At 36.5% G+C, this 17223-nt stretch overlaps 1 protein-coding gene across 7 annotated transcripts in view; it reads left to right on the plus strand.

The window, feature by feature from the left end:
• The window catches only part of NR3C2 (nuclear receptor subfamily 3 group C member 2), a 325844-nt gene that overhangs the window by 68004 nt on the left and 240617 nt on the right, over positions 1-17223 (plus strand). The gene's annotated exons all lie outside the window — the stretch shown is intronic.

The raw sequence follows: 17223 nt of genomic DNA on the forward strand, positions 1-17223 counted from the left end.
CTTATGACCATAAGCAGTGACCTTATTTACTGTATCTAATATTTAGTTTCTCCATTTGTATAATCTCTATAGGTACTATGGTACCTCTCCCTCAGGTTAGCGAGGATTAAGTTAGATAATGTTTTCGTTTTAGCAATATTTTAAGGAAAATGTTTAGTGTAAATTTGTTTGATATCCCTCCTAAATTCTTGATGCATTTGAATGTCTTTTCCTCCATTTTTTCCTCCTCTGGTGAATTAGAAACTACATTTAAAGGGACTGCTTATGCACAGGGATATTAGGTATAAAATTTTCACTTTTTATAAGATGAGATATGCCCGTTTAATTCTGTGGTATGATAATGTCTGGGAGCCTCTTTTGTCTCTGTATATTTATAGAATTGTAGAATTAGAAAGTCATCAAACCAAGGGGTCTTTGGGCATTTATCTAGTTCCCTCTGCAGACAGGTCCAGAGAAATTTTTACCAGCTGTCCTTTCTACCACGTGATTATAAGAATTGAAAGTAACAAAGACAATATACCATGTGATTATAAGAATTAAAAGTAACAAAGAGAACTTAACATTCATAATTTATTCTCTAAATAAATGCTTATTGGTAAGATTGATTCTTCTGCTTTATTTTAAGGCAAACCAGACTGTGGGCATGTCTTCTGTTTTTTCCAGATATCGAAATTTCATCACCCCTTCCCATTCATCCATTTCAGTTTCTTACAGACTACATAGTTAGGGAAACTTCTGCCTCAACCTCTTGATTTTTGACAGGATTCCGTTTAATTTCACCCAAAATAGTGCACATCTGTTTCTTTCACGTGTAGATATACTGACACACATACATACAGTATAGAACAAAGTTACATAGGAGGGCTAATTAGGATTCTTCTAACCATCCCACTTTCATTATTACATTCACAAGAAAAACTGTAGCAAAATAAATTGAATAGTAGCCTTTTCATTGCTTAGTAAAATTTTTTTTGTCTTGTTTTGTCTTTTGTTGGATTTTACTGTTGAATTATTTTCATTGGTTTGCAGTGAGGTTGCTCCAAATGTTGATCCATAGGAAAGTAAGTGTTCAGTAGACAGAAAAATTGTCTTCTGAACTCTTGTGTTGGTTTTTGTGCCTTTTATGGCCTATTTGATTAGGTCAATCATGGGGCTCATGAGGCCCAAGGTGTAGGTTTCCTTTCATGAGGAGCAGGAACTCTGCTTTGTTCTGTGGTCACATCACATGGCTGACTCTGGCCAGTTGTCTTGCACCTGTCGCTGGCCATCTCTCCTCATGGGACAGATCTTACCGTCCCTCAGCACTGCTAGGAAAGCACTTCAAACTGTGTGCCTCCCTGTGGATGAGCTGGCCGCATCATCTTGGTATACAAGAAAGTGTATTGTTACTGATAGAAAGTTTCTGCTTCTAAAAAGGTGGTGCTTGGTTCCAACCCCTCAGTGCCCATCAATTGCAGTGGATTCCATGTGATTCTGTGTGGCGTATGGAGAGACTGTGACAGCCAGCATAAGTAACCTTGAGCTCAGAGGCAAGTCTTGTTGCTTTTTGCAGTGTAGCTCACCTCTACAGCCTTCCCTTCTACAAAACTGTTGTGTTTGTTTTGTCTTACTCTCCTCGTTAAGATCCTGCCAGGGGGTGTAGAAAGATGTCTCTCTATAAAGATTTATATAGTGGCATCAGAGTGGGCACAGTCCATTTGCTAGAAAGAAATGGCAGATTATGCTTCAAATTTAGAGAAACTGTGAAGGATTTAAGAGAAATGGTGAGCATGATGATTGTACTCGAACTGCTGAAGAAGTATTTAAATGTCAGTTTTCAGGTCTGTTATCAGTTAAGTTCTGTCAGTTGATTTTTTTGGTCCAACTCAAATTTTTCATTCTTCAAGTGAAGTGTATGTTTCTGATAATGCTGCCATTTGGAGCATTTAAATTTCTATGGGCAAGTGCTGTAGTTGTAAAATTTGTGCAGAAAGTGCGAATTAAAGAGCATTGGAAGGTGGCTTATATACATCAATGTGAAATTATTTTCTAATTTATTTTTAATTCATGTTATGGGCACCTTAAATAAAATTTCTAAAGAGCTCTTCATTTTATCTATTTTTAGCAAACATTTCAAAACCACGTAATAAAATAACTAATGTAATGCCCTGGAATTACAATTTAGATATTTGCCCTTGTAATCCATTCTGGATCATCTTTGCATAAACCCAATTAAGGGAAATAATTTTTTCCCCTGTTAACAGATAATTGCCAAGTGTGACCAGTCGCACTACTTTTAAAGAATTCTAAAGTGCAGACACCATTTTTACAGAATGTAGCTCATGACACCAAGCAGTGGAGGGGTAGGATCGGAATGGGGCTGAATGTAACAAGTTCAGGAGGAAAGTGAGTACCGAAGAAAATATCCCCAGTATAGTGTAAACCACCTCTGTCTCCACAGGCTGTGCCTTTTGGAAAGTCATACTGGACAAAGTGGAGCAGAAGACTTAGGAATTGAGATGACCATTTTTTGGGGTCTCCCTGTGGATAACTCCTAAATATTGATTTGTGCCCTTTGGGGCTTTTTTTTTTCTTTTTTTCCGCTTGAGGAAGATTAGCCCTGAGTTAATATCTGTGCCAGTCTTCCTCTGTTTTATATGTGGGTCGCTGCCACAGTATGGCTGCTGAGTGGTGTAGGTCCACACGTGGGAGCCAAACCTGCAAAGCTGAAGCAGAGTGCGCCAAACTCAACCACTAGGCCATGGGGTGGGCCCTCATTTGTGCCTTTTTTATTGTCCTCTCTTTTCTTTTACTCACTCTCTCCTTTCCAGTGTCAGTCTATATACCTGTCCAATCTTCAGATCTCTTTCTGCTGCTTCCTCCCTCCCCCACATTTAGAATTCAGTCAACCATCATTTACTGATAGAATGTATAGGACTCCTATTGTGCTTGATGTAACTAGGACCAGGGAAGAATTAAATATGTGATTGTGCATGTTAAAATACCATGATAATATTAGTAATGATAAAAATACACCACTGTTGGTTATTTATTATTGTTATTAATACTAATAATGATGTTCTAATAATAATAGCAGAGATGGTGGGGAGTGGCGGGGAGCTAAAAATCAATGCTGATGTTTAAAGTGTGACCACACAGCTCAGGATTCTACTATCTTCTTTGAGGAGGTAGTAATTCACTTGAAACACTTTCTTAATATTAAAGTACATCCCAACCAAAGCGAGTACCTATTGTTAGAACTCTTCCTCCTCCCACGGTAAATGCCTTTAAGGTGAAACTGAAAGTGTGCAGAGGCTCAGAGGAAAGAGACCGTGCAAGGGTCTGAGCGGGAGAGGTGGAGTCTGAGGGAATGTGGAGGAATGGGGGTGGAGGTGGTAGCTGGTGTTTGTTGTGTGGGGCTAAGGGGTCCCCTACCCCGATGAGGGCATCAGAAGTGATGGATCTGGGAGAGACTTGGGTGGAATCTGTAGGACGTGATGAGTGAGTGATGGTGGGGATTTGGGAGGAGAGGGAGTTCAGGGTGATATCTGGGACTGGTTTTGGCCTCTGGGTAGATGGTAGAAGAAATACAACAGGAGTGCAGGGTTGTGGAGGAAGTTTGAGTGTTGCCGTGGCGTATCTCTGGGTGGAAGCATACTGGGTAATTTGTGGAGTTCTTTTATGTTTGTTTTTTTAAAGAGGGATGTATTTCTGTTTTTCGGTGTGTTGACATTGAACATAAGAAAAACAGATTTTTAATGTTTTTTAAAAAGTTAACTTCTTCTTCAGACTATTCTAGTTCTCTCTTCACTGTCACCAAAGTAATGCGGAACATAAATCCTTCATGATGTGAATAATGAAAAATTTGTGTAGTTCTCTAAACTTAGCAGGTGTATTACATTTGCCTTTGTGACTTTATGGATATTAGATTGGGATTGTGGTTAAGCTAATGAACTGAAGAACTCAAGCTGATGGTCTCATCATTCAATCCAGCAGGTTGTCTTAAATTTCAGGCTAATATCTATGTTTATACATGATTGCTTAGCTAGAATTCTTTTGGTACGTTAACATTTTTCATATTGAACCCAAGCTGAATTTTAATAGATATTTTTTTCAGTTTGAGAGTACTATTAAACTTTTTAATACTTTATAGCTTCTGCTTAAATGATAGCATTGTTGATTTGACATTATGACAGTATTTATGTAATATGACATAGACTAACAGAACAATTATAGTATATTCAAAGTTTATGTCTAGTATTTCGGTTGCTCTATCTGCTCAACCAGTTGCATTCACTGAAACCACCTCTTAATTTTTATGCAGCTTTTGAAATGTAGTAATGAACACAATCGTGTGTGCTTCCATTTTATTATATTTTTTTTTGGACAGTAACTCACCTTTTCAAGTGACGTGAACTTGTTTTAAATGTGTAACCTCAGAGGTGACAAAACTCAAGACTGGATTCATAGAGTGTAACATACTTCTTTCTGAACTTTATAAAAGCCCTTTTTTACTTACTAATAGATCATTTAATGTTAGCATAGTCCTATAGAAAGTAAGTCACCATATATAAAACATAAGAGTGAAGTATTTTTTTGTAGGCTGGCATTATTGTAATCACATTGCTACTGTCATTTTACATCTAGCTATTGTTAATAAAATCCAGACGTAACTATTGGAAGGTCATTTCACTGTTTGCTGATTTGATGTTCTAGAAAATTCATTTCTATTTTAGTTCTTACAGAGTTTTTTTTTTTTGGTAATTCTAGTTTTTGATATTCAGGGTGGAGTGTAGTCAATTGGGATTTACGTATGTGGGAAAAAGAGGAAATAAAGCACGATTTGTTTTATGATTTGATAGGTCTTATCTTCATATGTGAGGGGGCTTGTGAACTATTGAGAGAGAATGGAGATATTCGTTTGGTTTGAATTTGTCAATTTAGATTTTCCTGAATTAATACTTTTGTCTTGAAATTTATAAAAGAGTTCTGGAGCTAGTAACGTTTTTCTCTGCTAATGTGTCTTCTAGAATGTCTTAATGTTTCTAAAAGGCAAGTGTATAGAAAAGTAAGCAGCTGAAATTACTTCAGAAGTTCCTAAACACTTCAATCACATAATTGGCAAAAGACTTCCTAAATCTCCCTTTAGTGTGCAGTGTGTGGATCAGGTGTCTATGCCAGTTACAGTACAGGAAGGCCTACCTTATCTTTAGGAGGAGAAAGAACTTGCCTATATGTGCATTGAACTGTTCCTTATGGATTTTCCAGAGCCTTCTGACATCAGGTATTTTGTCTAGTTGTCCCCACAGTGTACTCATACTTGCCAAACCATGTCTCCTTATTTTGAGTTCAGAAACTGTGGTCTCTGTATCTACAAGGAATGAATTTGGGCCTACTTTGAGATCTCCCTACACGGGGTACCTTGGTGCTTGGTAGAGCTGTATAGGATGATACTGAAGTCAAAGAACAAGCAAGACTTTGCCACTGATAGAAATCACAGATATTTTCTTATCACATAGTTGTTGTAGATATCTCAAAATATTGAAGCTCATCCCTACTTTAAAATTACAGTATTAGACCCAAAGCTAGATCTTATTTAATACATTAATAAAGCAGTACATTACTATATTACATTTTAAAATATTTTGATAACTGTCAATCTGTTTTCTGTGTAATCCAGTTATACACTTCAAAATACATCATTCTGAGAAGGGATCTGTAGACTTTACCAGGCCACCAAAAGGATCCATGGCACAGAAAAGGGCCCCTGGGCAGGGGAACTGAGCATATGGATATTCTAGAACTGGTTACTAGTACCTCCTGTGTGACTTGGGCAGTGAGGCCATATAGCACATCTTTGCCATGTGGTGACGACACCCCTCAACTTAGGGAGTTATTGTAAAGATAAAACAAGGGAAATAGTTTTGAGATATTTTAGTGTTATGCACACAGAAGATGTTATTAAATGGAGTTTTTTTGCCTTTGTTAGAACATGGCATATATTACTAATAATTGTTAAGGGCATAAATGAGGCAATCTAATAGAAATTCTGCTTTCACGCTGCAATTTCAGAGTATGGCTCAGTGTCTTTATGCTTTACAGTGAACTGCTACAGGAACATGCCAATTTCAGTGTAGCTCCAAAACATTACCATTCATGGCAGCAAAGAGATTACTTTTCCCTAAATATTTCTTTTAAAATTGGTTCCTGTATTCTCCAATCCTCTAGTCCAAACTGATGGGCTTCAGTGCTCCCCAAAGCAATACGTCAGTCAGGAAAAACACGGGAGAAGAGTGCGTGTTTCATTTCCAACAGACCAGAGTGTGGCAGTATGCTGAAGCTTCTCTATTGATTTAATAGAGAATATTGAATATTGAATATAAGCAGTGGGAGGAGGGAAGAACAAAGGTATTGAGCTTTGTATCTGATGGTTTACAAAAGTTTTGTTTTTATGGCAACGTTATGTAGCTTGTAAATATCACGCCATTTAGCAGATGAGTAAACTGAAATGGGTATCAACTTATTAAATGGTCACATGACTCAGAAGTTACAAAACTTAGATTCATATTGAAGACTAATTGTAAAGCCATGTGATTTAATCAAAATAGAATTATGGAGTAAAATTAGGCCTTAATTTTGAAATGTGAGATCTGTTTTTACAATTTTCTGTTTCTGATGCACCATTCATTTTTTCATCGATGCTTGAGATTGAGTATATCATTTGGGCAGGAGAGTACTTTTACCCCTTTGAAATTATAGGTAAGACTTCATATAGAGATTTATGAAAAGTCGACTTCAGTAATTATGAGGAGTGCCATATCTTCATTTTTAAAATCCTGTCCCCTAATGCCTGTGACTTGGATACATGGACGTGTTTTGAAGGTGTTTTAAGTGAATGAGTGACTGAAGAACGGAAGGAAGGCCTGTTGTGTTGTGACAGGTCAAGATTCTGACTAAAAGAAAACAGAGAAGAGAAAAGAAAAAATGTAGTAAGAAAAATAAGTTTACACTGTTAAGTAGCCCTGTTGTCACCTAGAATTTTGCAGTCTGTCGTTTCACGTGTAGTCCTCAGTCATGGGAACTCTGAGGTGCTCAGGGCAGGCATCCTCCCCATTTCATGGTCTGAGCCCAGGGAGATGAAGCAATTCTGTCACATTTACAGATAAGACTCAGAGCTAGGTCTTCTGATTGAAAATCTGGGCACTTTTCAGGCAGATCCCACTGTTGTGGTGTGCAAAGGGAAGAGGGATCATGGAGAAAGTGCAAAGCTGCAGGAAGAAGTGTAGAAAGATGTAGTGGACAGAAGCACCGCGCAGGGACCAGATTCCTTCCTTCAATCCTCTGCCTCAGTGTTCATTCCTCAGAGACCCTTCCCAACCTCTCTCGCTCATCTATCCAACCCTCTGCCAAATCTGCTTTTCCTCTGCTGTGATCCTCTCATATATTCCACAGCAGTTGTCACAATTTGTAATTATTTGGGTCATTTTGGGGTTAAACGCCTCTTTCTCCCTCAAGAATTTAGACTGTAAATTTCATAGCAATGGGAACTGTGTGCGTTTCTTCCCTGCCATAGTTTCCGAGCATAATGCCTGGTATTCTGTAACTTTTGAGCAAGTGAAAGCAGGGATAAATATGTATGATTTTATAAATGAATGGAAATAATGGAGTGACCAGTGTGGTCATAAAGACTCAGGCAGACTTTTAATAAAAGGAAATAGTGCAAACAGCCTGCAGTCTTGGGGTATGCCACATATCCTGAATTTTCCAGGAGATCCAGAGTTTAAATATTAGTCTGGTTGTGTGGTTATGTTCCCCAGTTTTTGGTTCAGAAAATGTGATCACTTATACGTCAGTAACCATTAAAGGTAAGATATGCCTTGTAAGAGTGGTCTCGATGGAAGGGCCCGAAGGTCGTGAGAGTTCACTCTACCTCTACAATAGTAAGAGGTATTAACACAGACTTCACATTGAAGAGATAGTGGGCCAGACAGATTTAACTTGTCCAAGATTCGGATGAGATTCAGAGCTGAGATTAAAACCAGAGCCCATGATTTTCCATTAATTACATCGTGTTTGAGGAGGATGGAAAAGGACAATCTTGGAGGCCTCTAAGGGCATCAGCTTGCAGTGCCACTGCTGGGCTGAGTTTCAATGTGGTTCTCTCATTCTTTGGCTTGTGCCACTATAGTTAGAGTTACCTCCAAAGTCCTGTATAATAGCTGATGTTCACGATAATTACTGAGTCATCAGCAGAATGTTGAATTATATTACATTTAAGAAAGAAAAGAATATCACAGTCTAGAGATTTTTATTCAAAGTGATTAAATGTTTAGCACTTTGTTATTGAGGATTCTCATGTCTAAATTGATCCTGTGACCTGTTGAGGGCTATCAATTTAGGGATTCTTTTATTTTTCACTTAAAGTTTATTCTTGATTTGTATATCAATTTAGGGATTCTTTTATTTTTCACTTAAAGTTTATTCTTGATTTGTATTATTTTGTACTCTTTAAACCCCCAACTTTTGTTAGAAGGTTATCTGTAAACAAATTCTTCATTTTTTTTACTCAGCAGAGATTTATTATCAGGTGCCAGAATACACTATAATTAATGTATGGTTTCTGCCTTCTAAGGGCTTAAGGCCAGGGAGGGAGAAAGACATGTATATAGATAATTACAATCCAGGGTGTTGATGCCACAGTGGGGCTTGAGTGGCATCCTGAGGAGATGTCTATGCGGGTTACAGCTGTGGCCAGAGGCATACACTCCATTGTCATGGAGCCCTAGACTTCATAGGTCTAAAATATAACTTACCATTACTGTTTCTTTCAATCCGCATTTAATATTGTATTATAAAAGATGCTAGCATTATATAATTATATTAAGATGAAAACTCCAATTAAAATACTTGGCACATAGCACTTAAAGAGTTTTTAAAAATTCTCTTTTGTAAACCCGGTTAATTACTATGTGAAATGGAATATTCCAGAATCTCAGAAATCATGCTTCTAACAGTGATTCAAAAGCATGATTCTGTTTATAACCCAAACACATCCTAAAGCCAAACTGGGATGATTAATCTTTAGTTAATATGTCAAATGTTTATAAATTTAAAAAAGAGTTCTTTAGGGAAAAGTGGGTTTGTTACTGAAGGAAATATAATTCTAATTATAATACTGTACAGTTTTTGCAATGCTCTGGCTGAGTTGATTGCCTTGCCTGTGAGCGCCTTCGCTTCACAGTAAGACCCTGTAATACCCATAGCACAGAGTAAGAAGTTAATGAGCATACTTACTGCAGTGCCATAGTGTATGGATCTTAGCCTATGTTACTATGATCCAGTTTCTGTTGAATCTTATTTTTGGTTCTGTTTAAAGAAGAAAACACACACTGTTATGTGGGGAAAGAACATATATTCAGTATACTTATGTGTATGTATATAAATTAATAGTGTTAATTATATAATTGGTTTTATTTTTATAAACTTCTCTACAGTGCTTGATGCTAAATAAGCAAAATGATAATGAAGTGTGAAGCAGGGGGAGATGAAAAATGCTGTTGTATTGCCAAGATTTTACTACATGACTTACAATAATATCCCTTATATATTTTTGTGCTTGAACAGGCTGCCTTGAAAATTCCATTTCTTCCCAGCCACTATGACTAAGAACTTCCTTCCACTTTATTTTACTACCTTTGTTTCTGCTTAGAAATAAACAAAGCAAACTCCAGGGGCTCTGCTACACCACTGTGCATCAGTTCCTCATTCATATCGACCTGCCCTACCCTCTCCTCCTGAATGCTCACCTGTCTCCAGCCCGCATAATCAGTTACCCAGGGTAATCTAACTGGTAGTGTGTAAAGATTTAGCTTCCCCTGTACATGACATTGCCGTTTTTAAATTCTCAATTTGAGGACTTCTCTGAGCTTCTTGAAATTATATCTGACATCTTGTACATATGTATCGGAGAGGGGTGAGTACACAGCTGTTTTTCAAAGGGGTTGGGACACCAAAACTATGAAGAAAATGAAAATGGAAGCTGACTCTTAGATCTCCGTCAATAATACCATATCCTCTTTTTTTTTTTCCTTCTTTAAACTAAACTCTGACTCTTGAACAGCAGTGAAAGATGTAATGACTAATTTATTTTGGCGCATGTAAAGTTTATTGGTACTCAATTGTTTCTCTTACAGTTTTATAGCTATATCTGCCAATTGCGAGTGGTGAAACCGAAGGTACCTAGAATCCTTTTGTCTGGGGGGAGGTACAGATCCTATGTGTAATCCCAGAGGACGTGAGAATTATAGGTAATAAAAATCCTAACTTCTATTAGGAACATGTAAGAACCATGTGGTACCATAAATACTAAAAACTGTATTCAGGTTATGAGGTGTTCAGATTACTAACCTTTTTTTTTTTTCTTTTTAAATACCTATGGTGAGGGCAAGGCAGAGAAACTGAACACATTTGGTCAATTGTTGGGTTCAGTTGTTCTAAGAGAACTGGCTTATAGTCTTTTAGGATGATATCCAAGTTGAATGGTCCAGAAAAAAAATTAATAAAGAGAACAGTGTGAAGAAGTTGGACCCAAATTATAGATTAGTGAAAGCAATTTATTTATCAACTTATTCTAGCATGAATTCTTCCTTTGTACAGCTCTCTTCTGGCATGATGATCCAATGGAATGACGCTTGAAAAATCGGTGTCCTTTTTGACCTTGCAAGTGAATCACATATGTAGCATTTTGGAATATTTTTTCCAGTATATGTGTCATTTTTGTAAATTGTGGTTTAGCTTATTTTATATTATCTACTTAGTGTTTTTTTTAGATGCTTTCCCTTTTTCAAGACCAAACTTGGCTTATAGAAATACTATTATTGGTATGCTATTAGAGTGTTTTAAGGAAATTGCCAATTAAATATTAACTTATCAGCCAGGTACTCTAATGGATTAGTCTAAGCACAGCTACGAGTGTCTTGAAAATGGAAGCATTTTTTTTCTTGAGATTCTAGGACCTACTACTTTTAGAACCTCGGTGATTAAGCAGTTTCATATAATTTAAATTTAGCAAACAAAGAACTGAGGCATGGCATTATAATAAGGGGTTTACCTTGTATTGGGAACACATAGTTGAATAAATATAGCCCTTTTGAAAGAGGACACTTGAGTGCATTTTCATCATTTGAAGATATTTGTTTGTGGTTTTTCTCTTATAATAATACTCTATAAATTGAGAAATAAAAATTTCTGATGTCTGTGTGTTTATCCCTTTTTGACCTGCTACTCCCCTTCATAGCCTTTGTCTTACTTTTAATTTTAACATGCCAGGAACTAAAGTGGCTTACCCTTCTATTGCGTTTTCTTTTTCAATGATAATTGAGAAGGAAAATATATAATGGGGATTGATAAACAGAGGAAAATCAACATAGTAACTGTGGTATGACTTAGCAGAAATAATTAATGTTAAATTAAAGAAGAGCCTTTGATGGAGGTTTCATTGTATTTAACGTAAAAGCTTGTCGTGTTAGCATTTTCCTAGGTTCTTCTAGGAAAAAATATAAAATTTTTAGTTATCACAAAAATGTTTTATATTTGGAGTGTGTGTGCATGAATGCATATGTATGCATTATATTTGCTTAAGTTTGGTAAAGTTATGGCTTTGGGGGAGAGTTGCATGTTATATCTGCTAAGTACAAAGATACAGTCTAGTCATTTGGAAGTCCATAAATTTACATTGGGAAATATTCCTTAGAATTCCTCCTCTCACTACAGAGGAGGATGATGGTTATGATATTTAAAAGCACAGGTGCTGTTTCAGTAGATAAATGGGGTTGCCTTGGGTTACACTAATGCTTTCAATACAGAAATGAAGCCTTCCTAATTTTAAAGATTTACAAATGAAGATTGGACCAGAATTAGAAAGTTATGACCAGAGAGCTGTGGGAAAGTGAAATTTTTATTTTGATAAGACTTTACTTTTACATATATACACGCGCTACTGTGAGAACGTTTTTGTAAATGAGTCTGGTTTTGGAATATAAGCCGTATACTTAAGGCTACTTTAAGAAGCGCTTTTTGATTCTGAAATAATATAATAGTTATAAATGTGTTCTAAGTATCCCTTTAGCATATAGTGATATATGCTGTAGTGATAGCTGTATATTAAGCTTTCGGGATTTTTACACGTAGAAAATTGTGGCTCAATAAACTACAACATAGGTCTACAACCTTTATGTATGAAATTACTGAAAAATATTCCTTTTTCTTTTCCTGGATGTCTGTTTCACAGATGTCTATCTTCAGACAAGAATTTGCTGTTTGTACATTCACATAGTTTTCTTCAAAATTATATAGTGTGCATATATCTGTACAGGACACACATAATTTAATGCAATTTGCAAAGTCATTTCTATATTTACAACAAACAGGTTTTGGTTTTCGTTTTCATCAGTATTTTAAGTACTTTGAAAGAAATTTTCACAAATATGCACAGAGCATACTTTCATTATTACAGCAACAATGGCTTCTTTTGTTTGATAAGGATAAGCTATAAAATGTTTTTTAACTTGTCCCTTTTCATGCTATTAACTTGCATGATGAGAGTTTTCTCTGTATATCTGAAGTTTACATGTAAACATTATGCAGTTTTCATATTCAAGATCTCGATCGATAGTGGCACTCAGGGAACACTAGCTGCTTATCGGGTGCTATGCTGAGAGAATATTATGCACATGACCCATTTAATACACACCGTAACCCAGTGTGGTGGGTATTAGCCCTGTTCCCATTTTAAAAACAAGGAAATACAGAAAGGTTAAGTAATTTGGTCAAGGTCAGGTAGCAGGACCAGGATTTGATCCCCAAAGCTGACACTTTACTTTTCCTCTGTAGATTTCTGACAAACCTCTTTATTCAAAGTATTATTCATAACACTGTGTTGAGCTTTATTAGTAGGTAGCTTGCCAGATCCTCCCAGTGATCATGGAGCACCTGCAAGCTTTAGATCAGTTTGTGCAACATTTGTTGTTTGCCCAGTGATGTGCTAATGATAGACTACTGACGGAGCATCCCTGTCCGGCCTCTGCTCGGGGAGACACTGGAGATGCTGTCGTGGGGCAGGTGTGCTGGCAGTGTTGTCCAAAAGGAGCCTTGGAGGTACTGCCCCAGAGCGGGCACTGCCTGGGAAATTCAGGGAGGCTTTCTTCTGGCTCTTACACCAGGGCTGATGTTATTGATCTGGAAAAGAATTAGGGTGAGAGTAGAGTAGCATGTTCTGGGCAAAAGATAGAATAAGCCAGGACTGTGAGACAGCAACATTATGGTAAAGGTGGAGCCTATAAGCCTGTTGGTGCTTTTGTCTGAGATACTTTTCTTTGCAGCATTCCAGTCATAAAGTAAAAACCACAAGGTGACCTACTATAGCTTTTCCTGGGACTTCTCATCTCTATCTTCTCTTCTGATGCCAGGAAGTATGTGGATCTCACCTTGAGAAGTTTGGTATAGATATCCTACTGAGAAATTGTGGAGGAGAGGGGAACAGCGAGAAGAATCCTTATTATGTGTAGAGCAGTTACATCTAGACAATTTCTGACGATAAGAACAGCTCATTTTAAATTGGGATTGTTTAAATAGGTGGTAGTTTAATTTTGCTCAATTCCATTAAAAACTGTTATTTTATTTCCCCCCTTCATTGAAATAATTTAGTCATATTAGTTATGTGATAGATTTATTTTTGAAAAAATATAGCATAAACTTGGCATAAAATCATCAAATCACTTCTTAATTTCCATTGCTAATTTGGAGTCTAATGTTTTTGTTCTCATTTCATGTTTCTCCTAGCTTTAAGAGATTTGTTTAATGTTATACCTATAAAATGAAGCATTCCTTAAGTAGGATGAGATGAGTCCATATCACTCATAATTGGGTGCAGTTTTATGATATTTTTCATAAAAACAACTTCATGAAGTATATTCTTTTGGAGATAATTTGTGCATGAATAGCATTAAAAATCTATTATTATAATTATTAGCTTTATATCATTGTTTTGTATCAGGATCCTTTATTTTAAAATACCTAGCACAAGCTAGAAATATATATATATGTGTATATATATATATATACAGCTATTTATCCTACAGAATAATTGAATTTATTTTATAATACAGTTCTTCACGTAATGTATTTCACTTTTTCTTTTTTTCAATTATTTCTTTTCATTGGATGTTTGCAAGGTTGTGTAGGTTTAAAATAATTTATAGGACCAGATATGTAATTTAGGACTTGTGATTTGTGTGATAATTTTTCAAGCTGTATAGTACTATTTTTAAGGGATAGTGAAAGTTTTTCATCCTGAATGAAAAAATGCCATTAAGTAGAACCCATTTTATATGCACTGAAACATCCCTAGGATATGGTTCCTTATTTACAGTACGTGGGTTGGCCTAGGGTGAAACTCTGTCCTCTAAAACAATAAAATCGTGATAAAACATGTTAAGTCAGTAAGAAGAGTGATAAAAGGTCCTCTACTATTACTCGTCTACAGGAAGTCTCTTGTTGAGGAGCAGTCATGGTCTTTTCATGTAGGAAAATAATCATAGGAACCAGATGCATTTCCAGGTTAATTTTCCACTTTGTAAAAGTAAAACACATACTTTGTAGAAAACTTGCAATTCCCATTTTTACCTCCAATCTTCCGTGCCTGACTATACGTATATTTTTAAAAGTAAAAATGGTGTAATTTTGTGCAAACTGTCTTTTTGTAACCACTTTCCTTTACTGTATCTCATGAACGTTTTCCAATGTTGTTATATGTAATGAATATATATGTATATATACAGAAGATAGACACGTAGTTATCTTATGTTGATGTATTTAAACAATTCTTTTATTAGACAAATTGTTTCTTATTGCAGTTTTGACAAGCTATAAATTTAGCATTGACTCTTTTGGATTTCCATAATTCAAAATTTAAAGTGAATTTGTATTAATGAAAATATATTGGTGCTTCAGCAGTATATTTTATCAGGGTTTTGGAATTACTTTAGCGTTTTTATTAAAAGTCTCCTTACATTCTTTAGAATAAAGCAGGATATAGCTAAATATTAAAATGTGGTATCTGGATTAATCATATCTTAGGAGCATTTTGAGATTCAGTCTACTTGTCTAGGCAGAAAAATAAGATCTTTCTAGTTTTGTAAAAACGGATACATTGCCCTGAAGTGAGTCCTTGACTTTTTTGCTGTCTGGAATCTATGCAAACTGTTTTTGAGGAGGTTTTTAGATATTAAGACCTGCTTTGTCACCTCTCGTGTTCTCATTAATGTTTATTCATTTTTGACTTTATATTTTACATTATTTCAGAAAATGTGTTAAGTAACTTAGCTACTCTACATTTTTGAACCACATTCTATAAGAATATTTATTTTTCAGGGGGTTGCTTTGTGATTGAGTATTCACATTATTTACACATTTATACTTAAAATAATCAAAATAACCTGATTTTTGGCATTTCTAAAACTATCAGTTAGATATGATTTTAAAAATATGAATAATCTATAGTTTCCTCTCTACTGGGTTTCATTGTGGAGGAAGCTTGTTGCTGGCTGATTCTCTGCTTCATGTGGGATGCCGCCACAGCGTGGCTTGATGAGTGATGCTACGTCCGTGCCCAGGATCCAGGCCTGTGAACCCGGGGCCACTGAAGCCAAGTGCTCAAACTTAACTGCTATACCGCCGCTGGCCGGCCCCTCCCATCCTTTTCTAATGGGCTGCCCACCCCGTAGGGGAAGTGCACGCTGTGATACTAGGACAGGGGCTTCTCCGTTCCATCTGAGCAGCAGCCTGCAGTGGGTCACCGTGTAGTTTGCAGCCCTGGCTGAAGAGAATGTCAAAGATGCCAAGCAGCATTTTGGCTAGATGAATAAGGATATGTATATTGTCAGTAGTTCTATATAGAGTTAAAACATTATTTTAATACAGAAAAGAGAAAACAGATACTCTTGGGAGACCTCAAAAATAAAGGATAAAGTAACAGCCCATAAGTATCATCCCACAAATCAACCTTTTCTCAAGATGACTATCAAAAGCTGGGAGAGAAATCCAGAAAAATATTTGAAATGTTTCACTGCTGGGAAATGGCTAGGACACTGTTCTCCCAGGATGAATGTTGGAAAATCCATCCTCTTGGTTTAAGGAGGTCTCCAAAGGAACAGATCTGATTTCTTTATGAGCCCTTCTCCCTCCAGCAAGTCAGAAAGATTAAATGACGTATATTTCCACTGGTTATTTAAGAACAAGATTCCAAAATTCCTCTCTTTTTCAACTACAGATTATCTGCCCTTTCAGTTTCCTAAGTTTAGGATACTGAGGCAACACATCTTATGGTACTTGATCAGCCAAGGCTTTAAAAACAACATAGAGACTGACATAGATCCAGAGAACAGACTGGTGGGTACCAGAGGCAGGGATGGGCGGGTGTGCAAAATGGGTGAAGGTGGTCAAAAAGCGCAAATGTTCAGTTATAAGATAAATAATTCCTGGGGATGTAATGTATACCTTGGTGACTATAGTTGTATATTTAAAAGTTTTTATCACAACAAAAAGAAAGTTGTAACTATGTGTGGTGATCGATGTAACTAACCTTATTCTGGTAATCATTGTGTAATACAGACATATATAAAATTGTTATATTGTACACCTAAAACTAATATAATATTTATGTCAGTTATAACTCAATTAAAAAAAAAGAGAACGGAAACTGAATTTTGAGAAATGCCTCTCATGAGACAATAATATCACCTACAATACCTATGTCACCTTTTAGATGGGCGTTTATCACTCTTTATGACCGGGGCAAACTAGAGTCAGAGTTGGTCACTGTTGAGTCAATTTTTTTGCTCTTTTATTCACTCATTTACTCAACAAGCATTTGCTGATCACCTGCCAACTTCCCTGGGGAGATGCTGGGGATACAAAGTGAAGAAGACATGGTCCCTGACCTCCAGTGGTTGATAGCCTCGCCAGGGTTGTCATTAAGCAGTGGGGCCAGGGGCCCATCCAGGACTCTTGACACTGTGCCACTGCTGAGAAAGATGGAGGGTAGTGTGTCCCCTGAAAGGTGAAATAGTAGGTGTTCCTGAGCAGCGAGAAGAAAGAAGCAAAAGTTACGTGTTAGAAAAGACAAGTTAGCCTAGAACATGAAATTGATGTTAAAACAGAAGACTTGGATTTCATATGCAGTACCTC

The sequence above is a fragment of the Equus caballus genome, chromosome 2, assembly GCF_041296265.1.
Source record: "Equus caballus isolate H_3958 breed thoroughbred chromosome 2, TB-T2T, whole genome shotgun sequence".
In the NCBI taxonomy this organism is placed as follows: Eukaryota; Metazoa; Chordata; class Mammalia; order Perissodactyla; family Equidae; genus Equus; species Equus caballus.